This window comes from Gorilla gorilla, chromosome 13, assembly GCF_029281585.2.
Source record: "Gorilla gorilla gorilla isolate KB3781 chromosome 13, NHGRI_mGorGor1-v2.1_pri, whole genome shotgun sequence".
NCBI lineage: Eukaryota > Metazoa > Chordata > Mammalia > Primates > Hominidae > Gorilla > Gorilla gorilla.
The window spans coordinates 54614017-54628976 of NC_073237.2; the positions used below are offsets into that span (position 1 = coordinate 54614017).

Here is a 14960-nt window from a genome sequence, read left to right on the forward strand (position 1 = left end):
CTGGGATTACAGGCGTGAGCCACTGCACCCAGCCACAGCATAAGTTTTTAATAAAGTCCAGTGTATCCTTCTTTGTTTCATAGATTGTTTTTGGTACTGTATCTGAAAACTTCTTGCCAAACTCAACATCACTTATATTTTCTCCTGTGTATCTTCTAGAAGTTTTTTAGAGTTGATTTAATATTTAGGTGTTTGATCTATTTTAAGTTATGCTTTATGAAAGGTGTAAGCTCTGTGTCTAGATTCTCTCTTACACATACACAAATGAACTTCCAGTCATTCCAAGATTTGCTGAAAGATACCTTTTCCCCATTGAATTGCCCTTGCTTTTTTGTCAAAGATCAGTTGACTGTATTTATGTGGGTCTGATTCCGGGCTCTTCTATTTTTTTTTTTTTTTCTCACCCTGTCTTATAGTGCTAATCTTCTATTCTGTTGATCGGTGTATCTTTTGTTTCACCAACACCAGGCTGTCTGGATTACTGTAGATTTTTAGTAAGTCTTGAAGTCAGGTTGTGACAGTCTTCCAACTTTATTCTTTAGTGTTGTGTTAGCTATTCTGGGTCTTTTGCCTCTTCATATAAATTTTAGGATTCATTTGTCAATATCACTAATATTGTGTTAAGGTTTTTTGCTTTTTGTTTATGAGAGATATTTCCCTACAGGTTTTTGTTGTTGTTTTGTTTTTGCTATGGTGGTGATGGCATTAGAAAAATAGCCTCATAGAATGAGATAGAAAGTATTCTTTCTGCTTTCCTTTGAATTTTAATTTCAATTATTTTTAAATCATCAGATATTTAATTATATAATTTTTTTGTAAATATGCTTGCTCTTTTGTAACATTTTAAATTGTTTATCTGTTTTCTCCTTTGAAACATTAATAATTTTAAGTATTATCTTATTGTCTGCATGTGTACAGGTCCTTTCTTGTTAAGCTTTGTATCAATATGTCTTTTGTAATTTTAGGTTGTACATTAATGTTTCGCAGGATTTTATTTTTCAGAATTCCATATGATTTGGATTTATGAGATATCTTAAAAAGAGGAGTATTCTTTGCCTCTGTTAATGTTCCCATGGATGTTAGTAGCTCTGGATCACTTTTTATGTGTCTGTTTATATATACATATATATAAATGGGATTTATTTTTTTGGAGTCAAAATGAGTACAGTGGGCATACTTTTTCTCATCACTGGGTATGGTTTTTCTCAAACAATATATTTTTAAGTTAGATGTATGTTCTCCATGAGCTTCAGCTATACATGGAGTTCTCAACTCCAAATTTCAACTTAACTTGAGCCCAATGCTTTCTCTTGTTATGTTCTGACCCTTAGCTAGTTACGGGCACCGATTTCTTTTGCTACCATCTATGGGCAGTTATAACATAAACATCTTCTTTTCTTTTCATCTAATATGTGTTTAAAGTTGATATTGATTACAATTTATTCATACATTTTATGTGCTTTCTATTTATGTGGAGAAGATTCAGTTATTTAGATTCTTCAGTGCTGGAAAACAAAATCTCATTGCTCTCTAACTTGTGATTTATTAATGCTAATACATTGATCTGTCTCTGTTACTAGGTAACTAGCTCCTATGGGCCATTCCCTTGTCTCATTCATGTATGGGCCATTCCCTTGTCTCATTCACATATGTCCTACCTTAATTATCTGAAATAGCTATTTGTGAAGAATAAGTATTTAATACTAGATTAAATGTGTGACAAAATGATAAACCACATAATAAAATGTATGTATCTTCTGTATTAATTTTGAATATTTTTAATATTATGGGTTTCTCTCCACTTGAAACATAATCCACTTATTTTGCAAACCCACAGGCACATATTAAAAACAATGAACTGGATTTCTGAAATCAAGTAGTGCTTATTTATGACTATTTTAAGCTTTCAGGTTCGTGCAGAAATAAAAAATTTCTGATCATCTGACTCTCAGCCTCAATTAAATCACTATACTACTTTTGTCTTATAACACTTTCACCAATTTGGTAGAGTTTTTTTTTTTTTTTTTTTTTTTTTTTTTTTTTTAAGTTTGACTTTAATCAGGGCTGAGGTAAACCTCACCTTAATCTCTTTTACAATATTTCCTTTCCCCATAAAGAACAAAAAGTAACATAATTTGATGGGAAGAAAAATACCTCTCCAAAGGAAAATGTATTATATTTATGATGAATTGAAGACCATATATTAGATTGGACACTTCTAAAATATGAGCAAAATCTATATATTTTTTAAAAAGCTTGCATTTAACACGTGATCAACAGTTAATGGTTTGGTACATTTGCAAATAAACGTGGCCTGCCTCAAATAATTATTGTGTAAGATTTTAGATCCCCCCACCACTCCCGTTATAATTTAAAAATGGCTTGATCGCTCTTTATTGAGTAGTCCTTCTGATACTGTTTCAGGAACATGTAGTTACATTAAGTTTTGGAAAATCTTTGTTATTTGAGAGCAATATGATTATTTTCTTAAGAACCCAAATAGGCCGGGCGCGGTGGCTCACGCCTGTAATCCAAGCACTTTGGGAGGCCGAGGCAGGCGGATCACGAGGCCAGGAGATAGAGACCATACTGGCTAACACGGTGAAACCCTGTCTCTACTAAAAATACAAAAAATTAGTCGGGCATGGTGGCGGGCACCTGTAGTCCCAGCTACTCGGGAGGCTGAGGCAAGAGAATGGCGTGAACCTGGGAGGCGGAGCTTGCAGTGAGCCAAGATCGTGCCACTATACTCAAGCCTGGGCAACAGAGCGAGACTCTGTCTCAAAAAAAAAAAAACCCAAATATCCAGAGTTCAATGTTGTGGCCAATGTAAAGTTGGGTACCAAATTGATGTATAACAAAAGGTAAGAAGACAAGGTTTTATTTTAAGATTCATAAAATGATAAAGAATCACAAAAAGGAAGTAAAAATTTATTTAAGAATATAGCTTAAATACGTACATATCCTTTACTGCTTTATGTTCTTGTGGTTCCTTTCAGGATGATAAAGTCATTTTACACTTCCACCGTTTAGTACTCGTTCACTCACTCATGCATTATTCATTTGTTCTTTATCAATTTCATGCTCCCTTTCCAGTGTTATACTGGAGATAAGTTCCTTTGTTTGCTGACAGTGCTTACTTAAGAGGACCTGACTACATTGCTGTTAGGCTTTCTATGCCTACTATATGATGGGAGTAGATTGCCTATCTTCTTCATTCTTTGCTTCACTAAAATGCAAGCTCTTTAGTATTTAGTTTGACCTGTACTCTTTATTTTTTAGTGGGAGGCCTTTAACATTTCTTGCACAATGATTTATAAAGTGAGCTGAAATGGTATCTTTATCTTAATAGAGGTTTGATATTAAAACTGAGTTTTGTTTGTTCGAGAATCTCATTTTGAATAAGATGCAAATTGATCTCATTCCTTTGTAATATTTGTCTAGCTAATCAATATAGCCATTTGAAGGAAAATTCTGCTTATATTGTATATATAGTTACTTGTATCTATTACTGTATTAATCTATGTTTCTATACACAAATAACATTGCTGGGATATACACAGAAATTGATATGAAAAAATAGGAACTGTTTCAGATGGGAGGGAGGATTACTATTTTTTATGTATAAGGATGTTTGTTATGTACATATTATAGTATTCTAAAAGAAAACTGGTTAATATTCATGGATTTTCTATTAATTGTGCTCATAAATGACAGATTTTCTATTTCTGCATTATTTTATATTCTTGTTTTAAACTATGAAAAATGTATTGTCTGATTATGTATTTTATAAGTAATGTTATTATTAATAGTTCTTATATAAGAAGTATTTTCATAATGTTAAAACACGTTTAAAGTTAGTACTTTTTAGAATAAGTATTCTTAATAGAAAAAAAGATGATACAATTATATTACATTACTCCCTAAATAGATGAGTTTATTAGTAATACTGTTCATAGGACAATGATCTCTTTTTTTTTTTTTTTTTTTTTTTTTTTTTTTTTTTTTTTTTGAGACAGAGTCTCAATCTGTCACCGAGGCTGGAATGCAGTGGCACAATCTTGGCTCACTGTAGCCTCCTCCCAGGTTCAAGCGATTCTCATCCCTCAGCCTCCCAAGTAGCTGGGATTACAGGTGCACACCACCACGCCCAGCTAATTTTTGTATTTTTTTGTAGAGACAGGGTTTCATCATGTTGGCCCCACTGGTCTCAAACTTCTGACCTCAGTGATCCACCTGCGTCCGCCTCCCAAAGTGCTGGGATTACCAGCATGAGCCACCGCAACCAGCCTGCTCTTTCAATCAAGTGCCCTATATACCTAGAGTCCTTCAAGGTAGCAAATGGATGGAAAAATATAATTTTAAAAAACACAGCAAAGAAATCCTCCCTTTACACAAAAAGCAACTGCAAAGGCCAGTTGCAACATTGAGCATGTGTATGCCAAACAATTTCTTCTGGGCATCATGTAGCATATGTCGATAAAACCCTATGGCGGGAAGAGTGAGCTATGTAGCACGAGCATGACATAAAGCATTGCCAGATGGTACCTGCAAAAACTAGTTAAAATATGTTTAAAACTGGTTGCTTCAGCAGTGGTTACAATAAACATGGGACTGAGGGGATCTCAGTGAGCATAAGTCACATAAACCAATATCACAGACTGTTAATTTGCTCCAGTACAAATACCAGATCCTACATGACATGTTGTTTAATGTTATGGTAGCTTATCATTGTGTTAGAATTCTCCAGAGAAACAAAACCAAAAGTAAGTGTGTATACGTGTGTGTGTGTGTGTGTGTGTGTGTGTGTGTGTGTGTGTCCACAATTCCCTCTATTTTAATTTACTTTTTTTTATTTCAGTAGCTTTTGGGGCATAAGTAGTTTTTGATTACATGGTTGAATTCTATAGTGTTGAATTCTGAGATTTTAGTACACCTGTTACTGAGTGGTGTACACTGTACCCAGTATGTAGTCTTTTTATCCCTTTTGCTCAGGTGAGGTCAGTCTTTTGTTCTGTTCATGCCTATAACTGATTCGATGAGGCCCGTCCACATCGTGGAGGGCAGTCTGTGTGCACAAATTTTACTGATTACTGCTGCAGAAATATCCAGGATAATGTTAACCACATATCTGCACACCATGACCCAGGAAAGTTGACACACAGAATTAACCATCCATTTTGGTTTTGTATGAACAAAATGGATAAATCTAATGGACATATGATGTGGGTCACCACCTTTGAATTTTTCAAGTCTTTGATGTTGATACTAATTTCTGCAGTTCATCCTAAAATTCTTTCTTGCATAGGAGTTTTTCTGGCTTCCACAATGTTCCTTACCCCACAGGTTTGAGAAGCAGTATGAGGGCTCTTCTACTTGCCAATTATATCATTCTTATATAGGTATTTAAGAAATATTTACATTTTTAAGGGAAATAGCAGCCAGATAAGTGAACAGATCAGAAACACTGTGCAGTGGATTTGGAATAAATTTATCTCCTGGTCTCCATAGCCCTCACTCTAACTGGAGGTTCATGAGAGTATTACAGGTACTCTATCTTCAGTGTTTAAACCCAAGTTCTAACCATCTTTTAAATTTCTGGGCATTCACCTTTCCCCAGTGAATAGTTATCCTGGCAAAATGGTGCAAGGACTCTTTAGGGAAGGGAGAATAGTTATTATATATATAGTTAATAGTGTTGGTCTTCCTCAGTAAAACCAGCCTTCCATTCAATCACTGTACTCTGGATTCTGTGAACTAATTTGATTGTCAAAACGAGTGAGAAACAATCTTCCATTGCAATGAACGATGTTGGCCTTCTGCTTACCATCATTCTATTTTCCACCAGTTTTGTAATTGAACAACATCCTTGTTTGTTATACCCACATCTTGACCCAGGAACACCATTTCCCGATTGTTGCCAAAAATGCCTGTGGGTCAAGGCACCACGTGTTGCTGATCATTATACATTTTACATCTTTTATATACACCTTCTGTTTAAGTACCATCACCTGGCTTCTTACATTCTAGAATTCCACTACAGAGCCCAATAATGTCCCACCTTTAACCAGGACAAAAGAACATAGCCACGTTTGAGCTCTTCAAAGTTACCATTTCTCCTTTCACCAATGTACTTTTTCACTGTGTTAGGATTGTGTCCTCTAGACTCTCCTAGGCACATAGCTTTCAGGTGGTGAGTTCTCAGATCTTATCTGGTAAATCCATTCTAATTTTACTACCATCCTCAGCCTCTGTCCCTCCTTAATACTTTGCCAAAAATATTCCAGCATCTTTATTTCATTTCCTGTAGGCCATAATTGTGTGCAGACTTCAAGGGGGTGATTCCAACATATATATTTGGGCCAGGGCCAGATGTTCTTACCCAAGTACTCAATTAAGATCATGAGTAAATGATGGGTATCAATAAATTCTCTTCATGTTAGTCTTTACATTGCTCCCCCACCTTAGTCCCATAAACTGAATTGACTGCTACATATGTAATCTTGTTTCCTGCTATAAATACTGGCTAGGCACTACCTTTCCTGTGATGTATAATCTGTTTCCTCCTGATGCAGAATTATACTTCCCCATTCAAACTATACTGAAACCTCACCCTGGTTATTTGCCTGAAGGCATAGAGGGGCTGTAGGAAGGAATGTTGAGGAAAACGACATTAACTTGTAAGAAATTCATCTCAGATAATATCCATGTATGCCCTCCAGGCAAGGGGAGGAGAAACTTTACTCAGAAACATTGGGGGTTGCTGTTTTTAACAGCCAGGAGGATTCAGAAGAATTTAGGGGTTCAAAATTCTTAATGCTTATCCGCTCAAGTGTCCCTCCCTAGGATATAGTTTCTCACGAATTTTGTTTCATTTTTTCAATAAGAGCCATAGCTTTGTCATAAATATATTAAGGCTAGATGGTGTTTACAGTCCTACCACTTTGATAATTAAAACCTAGGTCTAATTTTTAACACAGTCGGCCTTTTAATTATAGGAGATAATATCTTCAAACACTGCCATTGAGGCCCTTAGGCTTTTATAGCTTGCCTTAGATTGGAGAGGGATGCCCCAAGACTTATCACTCTTTTTTTCCCTCAAAGCTTCTAATTCAGTTAACAGAAGCTAGACCTCATAGTTCCATTGTCCCTGAAACATTAAAGGGCTACATATACATATTTCACCTTCCTCCTACATCTTATTCTAATTAACCTGAGGTGAAAATTCCTAGTACTTATGACGCATTTACATGCCATGGATTATCATCACCTCAGCTACTACCAGAAATGGAATCTCTTGTTACTTTCATACCCGTGAGTAATCCAGCCCCCAAATTCTATTCTTAGAGTCAGCTTTCTGCCGTTATGCCTGATTTCAAATGCTTTAACCTAGTTTTCCCAGAAATTAGAACAGAAATTATGTGCTGCTACTGTTATTTGAGACCATACTCCCATGTAATAGGAATGAGGGAAGGAAAAATGAGGAAAATAATAAAAAGATGCATTATTGATTCAGGGGTACAAAAGATAGTTTGATCTTCCATTTTCTTCTTAAAAGCCAAATAAACTAGGTCTTAAGACAGTTAGTCCAAATAAAGAAAAGCGAGAAATTTCTCCACCAGCTTCCCTAGCTCATTTGTCAAAGTTGTGCCTCTTGGGAAATGAACTCCCCACACTTCTACATTGCACATAATTGCTGTCTAAACAAGATTTCACAGCATCCCCATCTGGATGTCACATGGAAGTCCCAGAGAGAAGACGAGAGGTGTGTTGCACAGGTTTAAGACAAATCATTATCAGGTTAGGTCAGCATAAAGTCAGCCACAGTTCACACAAAGGTCGTTGTCACAGTGACAGCTGGGACAAAAAACAAGGCCAGGGAAACCTGAAGTGATACAGGAAATGTGTCTGATATCTATGGGCTGGACTATGATGGTACGTTAAGAATAACTAAGAAACTTTATGTTAAGAGTCAAACTTAAGGAAATAGCTTGGTTGCAGAAACAAAAATCAATTTCACACTGACTTACAGAAAAAGGGAAATTTATTGACCCTACAAACAAATTTTATTATAATACTGGCTTCAGAAGGGCCATGATTCAGTAACTCAATGGGGTCATCAAAGATTCAATTTCCTTTTTTTTGATCTCTACTTGCTCTTCAGAGTGTTGGCTTCAGTCTAAAGTTGATGTCACACCTGATCTGAAGATAACACATGACCTGAGTCTACATGCTTGCTCCCCATTCATCAAGAATGAGAAAGCGTTTTTTTTGTTGTTGTTGTTGTTAGTTTGTTTGTTTTTTTGCCAGAGTTTCCAATGAAAGTGTAGAGATTCAGAAAATGCCTACTCCGTAGTAGGACTAGGAGCCTGGATGTAGTGATTGGCTTAACCTAGGTCATATGATTTTTCCCTTTGGTATGTGAGTAGCATTATCCCTGGGAAAATAAATCATTAACTCCCAATGAGGGCTGTTGAAAAGAAGAAGTATCCACATGAAGATGGAGGAAGGAAAACAAGAGTGATTATCCCAATCAGTAAGTTGTTGGTAATTGGTAAAAATCAACTAAATTTAAAAATAAAAAACATCATAGAATGTGGATTTCATCAAATAATTAAGAAGGTGTTAACGGGAGATAATTTTTAAGTCTTATAATGTTTTAAAGGTTAGGAAGCCTTGGTGCGTAAGATGCACCGCTTTGGTCTCAATTTTTAAAATCTCTAAAAAGTGTTTAGAAAATGGCTACCATTTTGTGGAAAATATAAAAAATGAGAAACTCATAAATATTAATGAAACACTTTTTAAGGAATATTTTCTACAGATCATGGAGGAGGTAATTAAACATAAAATAATTGCTTCCATCTCTTCCCCTTATGTTTGAACTTTCTCTGATTTTGAGACATATGAACAATTCTTATAATTTTTGCTCTACATCTTGTTTTCTCGTATTCTTCACCCTTCACCCCACCACAGAAATCTTAGGCCCCCCATCCTGACATTGCATCAGATATAGTGTTTCTCATTGCACTGTAATGTTAATTTATTTAGATAATGCTACTGCTTTATTTATATTTCAAATAGCTCAAAATTTGACTGCCATATCTTGTTCTTTGCAATTATCTTTTTATTGTCCTAAAATTTGTCTCTACTCAATCTTTTTTGCCCTTATACCTACTGTTGAGATCAGATCTAATATAATACTACCTATTTATTGGGTTAGGCTAGTAAATCTCCTTTCTCTTATCTTTTTAACAATGCCCCTAGAATTACTGCCACTGGATTACAGAAATTAAGTGAATACAGTTCTTACAATTTTGGCTAAACATTTGCATACTTACCCTTAAAATTTAACCTTTGGGAAAAAAGGTTTTACAGAATATTGTGTCATCAGATACATAAGCCAATCACTAAAGAGTTGAGGCTAAAAGTGTGCAGCTATTTGACTTTTAATTTATCTCTACATTTTACTTTTATTATCCTTTATGTCTCACATTTTTAAAATGTTCATCACCTGCCATTTATTTGCCAAAGATTCAGTAAGACTTATTCTTTTTCAGGCATGTTGTTTGATATTGGGAATGGAGTACGGTGAGGCCAAATTTTGGGAGAAGAGTGGCAGCAATAAGGAATACACATCCCTTCCTAGAATATCCCAATCTATTGAGGGAAGATAGTCATATTTTTAAAAAATTGAGATACAGTGAAAGTCGTGTTGATAGAGAATGGCAGTGCAGTTCATAAGTATAGTAATAGAACAAAAACTGTGCTTTAGGAGGATAGCCTCATGTTCACAAGGAAGGTGACTTTGAATAGGGCCCTGAATGATGAGCAGACCCCATAAGGCAAATAAATAGTAACACATTTTATAATCAACAATAAAAATCTTGACTACTCTTCATGTTCTGAGCTTTCTCCTTTTTCCTCTGTCTTCATTTTTACCTTTCTTCATCTATCTCCCTTCTGCATAAAGTCAAGAAGAAAAAAATCTTGCTAGCAGGATATTCCTGCAACAAGGAAACTCATAGATAGCTTCTAGACAAATGAAGTTCTCTACTGATCTGCTCCCTATAAGGCTGTCTTTCTTGATTCATTCTATCTAAAAATAGATATATTCACTGTCAGGGGTGGCTGATTTAACAAAATAAGCTTAGTAGGCACCATTACTTGAATCTCTTTATGATTTTTTTTTAGGTTCATACATGTTATAGGAAAAGTCTCTTGGAAGATGAACTTCTCACAACAGTGCTAACTTCAAGTATTTTAGTCCTTAGAACCAAAAATCAGAACGAAAATCTAACTTGACCTTTTACTACCTACATGCCATGGTATATATATATATAATCTCCAGAGCACATGTTAAGTATAACTAGAAAAGAATTTGGATATCTAAAATTTACCGTTATATTCCAAAGTACCTTACTGAAAACTCAGAGTATCTGTATAGTTGAACTACTCATTCTACTGAATATGCATCTTGTACATATAGGAATACATGATAAAGGGACGTGTCAACTTTTCAGTTCTTCCAAGTTATTTTTTATAAAAAGATCATTTCTTTTGTGGTATTTTGGGGCTCTTGGGATAAAAACTTCATTTTTCTAAGGCATTTTCTGATCTTCACAAGCAAATAGAACTCTATGCATGGCTTCCAAAATCAGGATTTTAATATATATAATCGTTATTCATTCTGTCATTTGCATTGTAAAAATGATAATGTGTCAGCAAATATTCATAGTTCTGCTTCACATAATGTTGCACTTCAATTAAAGCATATTTTAAGTTTCAATGGAACTACTTGAGTTTTGCTTTAATTCTATCGTTAAAATCCCTTGATATTTTAGACATGAGTTGAAGTAAAACAACATTTGTGCTTTTAGAGCTTAGATGTCTGTTACTGCATTAGAGGGTCTCTGTATTGTGCGACATAGTTCCCAGTTTTTCCTCTGATCAAGCTGTTCTCCCAGAAGCCAGTGTCGATGCAGGAGGTTTGGGGGAGCAGTGGTCTGGAGACCTGCAGTAAGGAAAGAATATGTTTCCCTTTGCAAAAAGAGTGTGCCTCGGTAAGATCCAGGCAAAAAGTCACAGTCAGAATCAGAAGTGGATCCCTACTGGGGACTAATAAGCAGCTATTGAACCCTGCACTCTTTCTGTAAGTTTATTTTGCAGCCACTTTGAAGAGGGAGTTTATTTTTTAATTAATTTGACACAATTTAATGTATAACCTCTTACATGCCACTCACTAAGCTAGATGTTTTCAGCCATATGTAGTGCTTTGTGCATCTCTCAGTTATACTTATTGTAACACGATTGTCCACACATTTTTACCCATTCATTAAATAAGCAAGTATTGAGTACCACCTGTTTTCTAGGTATTTTGCCAAGTGCTGAGAATGAGCAAGAGGTATAATTGCTTGTGTTTAAGCTGCTTGCAATCTAGTGAAGAAGAAAACCACAAAGCCTTACTATCTTAGAAGGTACAAGGTAATGATTTAGTATGCATGGCAGATTTAAGTACTCCTCTGTAAACAGTGTCCAGCTTGGGAAAGTGAAGGATGACTTTCCCAAGTGAGAAAGGATCCAAAAGGCTTCCTCAAGTTCTAACATATAGTAGTTTTTATATCATTTAATTTGTATCATTTTAAATTTTACAATAATAGTTCTTTGGTTATTTACAAATGTCAATAACCATCTTTTAAAAAAAATTTCAGGTATGTATAGATTTGTGTGTGTGCTCTTTGTTTCTGATTTTTAACTTATTTTGATTATGGTCAGAGAACATGGTCTATTGGATTTCAATTTTTGGAACTGTATTAAGGTTTGCTTTTCAGCATAAATCTGGTTGACTTTCAGAAGTGTTCTATTTATGTGTGAAAATAATATATGTAGGTACTCTAATTTCTCCCCTCTTAAATTATGTTGATTACTTTACAATCTAGCATCCTCCTCCAATTTTACTAGAACACACCTTGTCATGGTCACCCATGAGCTCTGTGTTGCATGTGCAATGGGCAATTCTCAGTCTTCAACTTGCATTACTTAACTGCCACCTTGGACACAGGAGAACACTTCTTTTCGAATCACTGTTTTTGGTTGGCTTCTGGGACCCCACTCTCTGACTTCCTGCATATTTCATTAACAGCTCCATTTTACTTCTTCTTGATTTTTGTCTTCATATCACCAGTATCTAAAAGTTGGACTACCCAAGGCTTTAGTCTTCTTTTCTTTTAAATCTCTTTTCCTTTCATCACCCTTTGGTGACCTCATGTGATCTCTATGTTTATAATACCACCTATATCCTAATAACTTTCAAATTCATGCTTCCAGGCATATTTTCTCCTTAATCTAAGATTTATTTACCTCCCTATCAGTTTTATTCAAATGCCTAATGGGCATCTTACAACTGACACTTCCACGTGGATCTCCTAATAATCCCATCCAAGCCACTATCTTGGTAATCGACTTTAACTGAAAAATGGTAACCTCTTACATAGATCCAAAACTATACAGTTATACTTTATCAATTTCTTTTAACATACCACATCAAATCTGCTCACAAATTCTTTTTACCTTCAGACAAATCCATATTCTAGCTACCTCTCAACACCTCTCCACTACTTCTCTGGTCATATTCATCTCTTTTCTAGACTTTTACAGTAGCTGTTTTTGTTGTTGTTCTGCTTCTCCTTTTAACTTCCTTCAGTCTCATCTCTACATCTGGCCAAACTGGACCTTCTCTGCTTTCTACTTAAAAAATACCCCACTGGCTTTCCATTTCATTTGAAGTAAGAGCTTTTTAAAATAACCTACTCAAATTTAGATTATGTGTCTCCTCATTACCCTGACCTACTCTCCTCATGTCTTTCTCTCATTCAATCCACTGGAAAAAAAAAAAAGCTGGATTTCTTGCTGTTTTTAAGCAATCCATATATGCTCTCTTCTTAGACTTTGCTCTTCATGTGGCCTATTCTTGGAATACTCTTCACCCAGTTATACACATGCCTGACTCCCTTTTTTCCTTCAGGTCTTCACTCAAATGTTGCCTTAGTAAGAATTTATCTCATTCCCATATTAAAAAAAATCTTTTTATTAATATTTTTATTAATCTTATTTAATTTTTGTACTCTCTACTATAATTAAAGCTTCATATGGATAAAGAAATGTGTGTGCATTTTATTTGTACTCCTGTATTTTAAGTGCCAGCCTTAGTGCTAGCATATAGTAGATACTCAAAAAATGTTTATGGAAATAATGAGTAAATGTCGTATCTAGTTGTCAGCTGCACACTGGATACCTTACTACTCCTCAAATAGGTGGACTGAGATGGATTATTATAAGTAGATATCTACTATAGGTTGTTAAGGAGTTTTGTAGTGATTGACATCTGTGAAAGAGAAGGGAACAAAGCAAGAATGGGCAAACAGGAAAGATGAGCTGCAATGCAATCTCAACAAAGGCTTCAGCCAACATCACTGGAAGGTTTTCTGTCTTGTGACTAACAGGCTAGGCCTTTCTCCTCTATATTTACCAGTCACTGGGCTCATTTAAAAGAAAAGAAGACTAAAGCCTTGAGTAGTCCAACTTTTAGATACTCTGACATGAAGATAAAAATCAAGAAAAAGTAAAATGGAGCTGTTAATGAAATATGTAGGAAGACATATTTAGTGAGACATTGGTGAAGGAGCATGGACAGCTTAGGGTAATTTGCAGATTGGGATGAGAGCTGGGGCTAGCAGTCCAGCAGCACTCCCAGCAGCTTGGAAAAAAAGAATCCTTTAATCCTGAAAAAGGATTTTTCAGTTGTCTACTGTACTTACCAAGCATGCTATGGGCTTAAGGCTGTTTCTACTTCCTAGAAGGCTCTTCCTCTAGAGAACTGCACAATTAGCTTCTGTACCTCCTTCAAATTCTTATTCAGGTGTTGCTTTCTTGAAATGACTACACTTCTTTTATTTTAAACTAAAATATCGCCATCTAACAGCCACAAACCCACAGCTTCTAATATCTTCTAATATAGCATATTATTTGCTTAATTACATGTTCGCTGTTCGTTGTGTCCTCCAACTAGAAGATATGTTCCATGAAGACAGTAATTTTTGTTCAATAACATAATTGACAGATACTTAGAACACTACGCATAGTATTTCAAATATTTTGGGAATGAATGAATGAATGAATTTCAAACTTCTTACTGACTTGACATTGTGATACATTGAATACTAAAAATTCCAGAGAGTGATGATAGCCCTTTTAATCTGACTACTGTACAGGGGAAAATGAAGCAGAGCCTGACTCCCTAGAACAAACCTCCACTGCAGCCCTCTGACAAAATATTCCAAGGCCATCTTTTGTAACAACTAGAAAGGAGATAAATCCTGCCTATTAGGATATCTAACAAGTTCCAGGTACTAATCTGGTTCTTTAAGGGTTAAAACAGATCTAATATGTCTTCATTTTGAGTATGATTGTACTACGATATTGTCTCAGGACCAAGGAGACTTGGGTAGGCTAACAGCCTATGTAAGACTGACATCAAGCTATATCCACCTTCAGCTTTTGCCCCGAGTTAGTTCAGGGAAGATGCAATGGAGCAGAAGGCCACCAGAGGGCACTGTGGCACCTCTTTGTGATTTTCAGTTTTCATATATGGGATTGCAAGAAAAGCTTGGGACAAAAGCTTTAAAAAAAAAAAAAAAACAACTCACAGCAATGTTTTGCTGATGTACTTAATAGCTTTCATTCATTTTGAAAATGTATAGGATGATAAAGAATGTTATAAATTGCAACTTGGATAAAAAATGGCAAAGCTATTAACAGAAATTTCACAGAAAAATATACACAAATGTCTTTAAATATTATGGAAACATGCTCAAACTACCTTATAATTTTTTAAATGCTAATTAAAATAGCATTGATATAAAACTTTTCACCTGTAAGATTTGCAGAATTGTAGAAGTCGGCCC

The 14960-nt window shown here is 35.3% G+C and overlaps 1 protein-coding gene across 41 annotated transcripts in view; it reads left to right on the top strand.

The window, feature by feature from the left end:
- PTPRD (protein tyrosine phosphatase receptor type D) overlaps positions 1 to 14960 on the top strand; it is a 2298568-nt gene that overhangs the window by 652127 nt on the left and 1631481 nt on the right. The gene's annotated exons all lie outside the window — the stretch shown is intronic.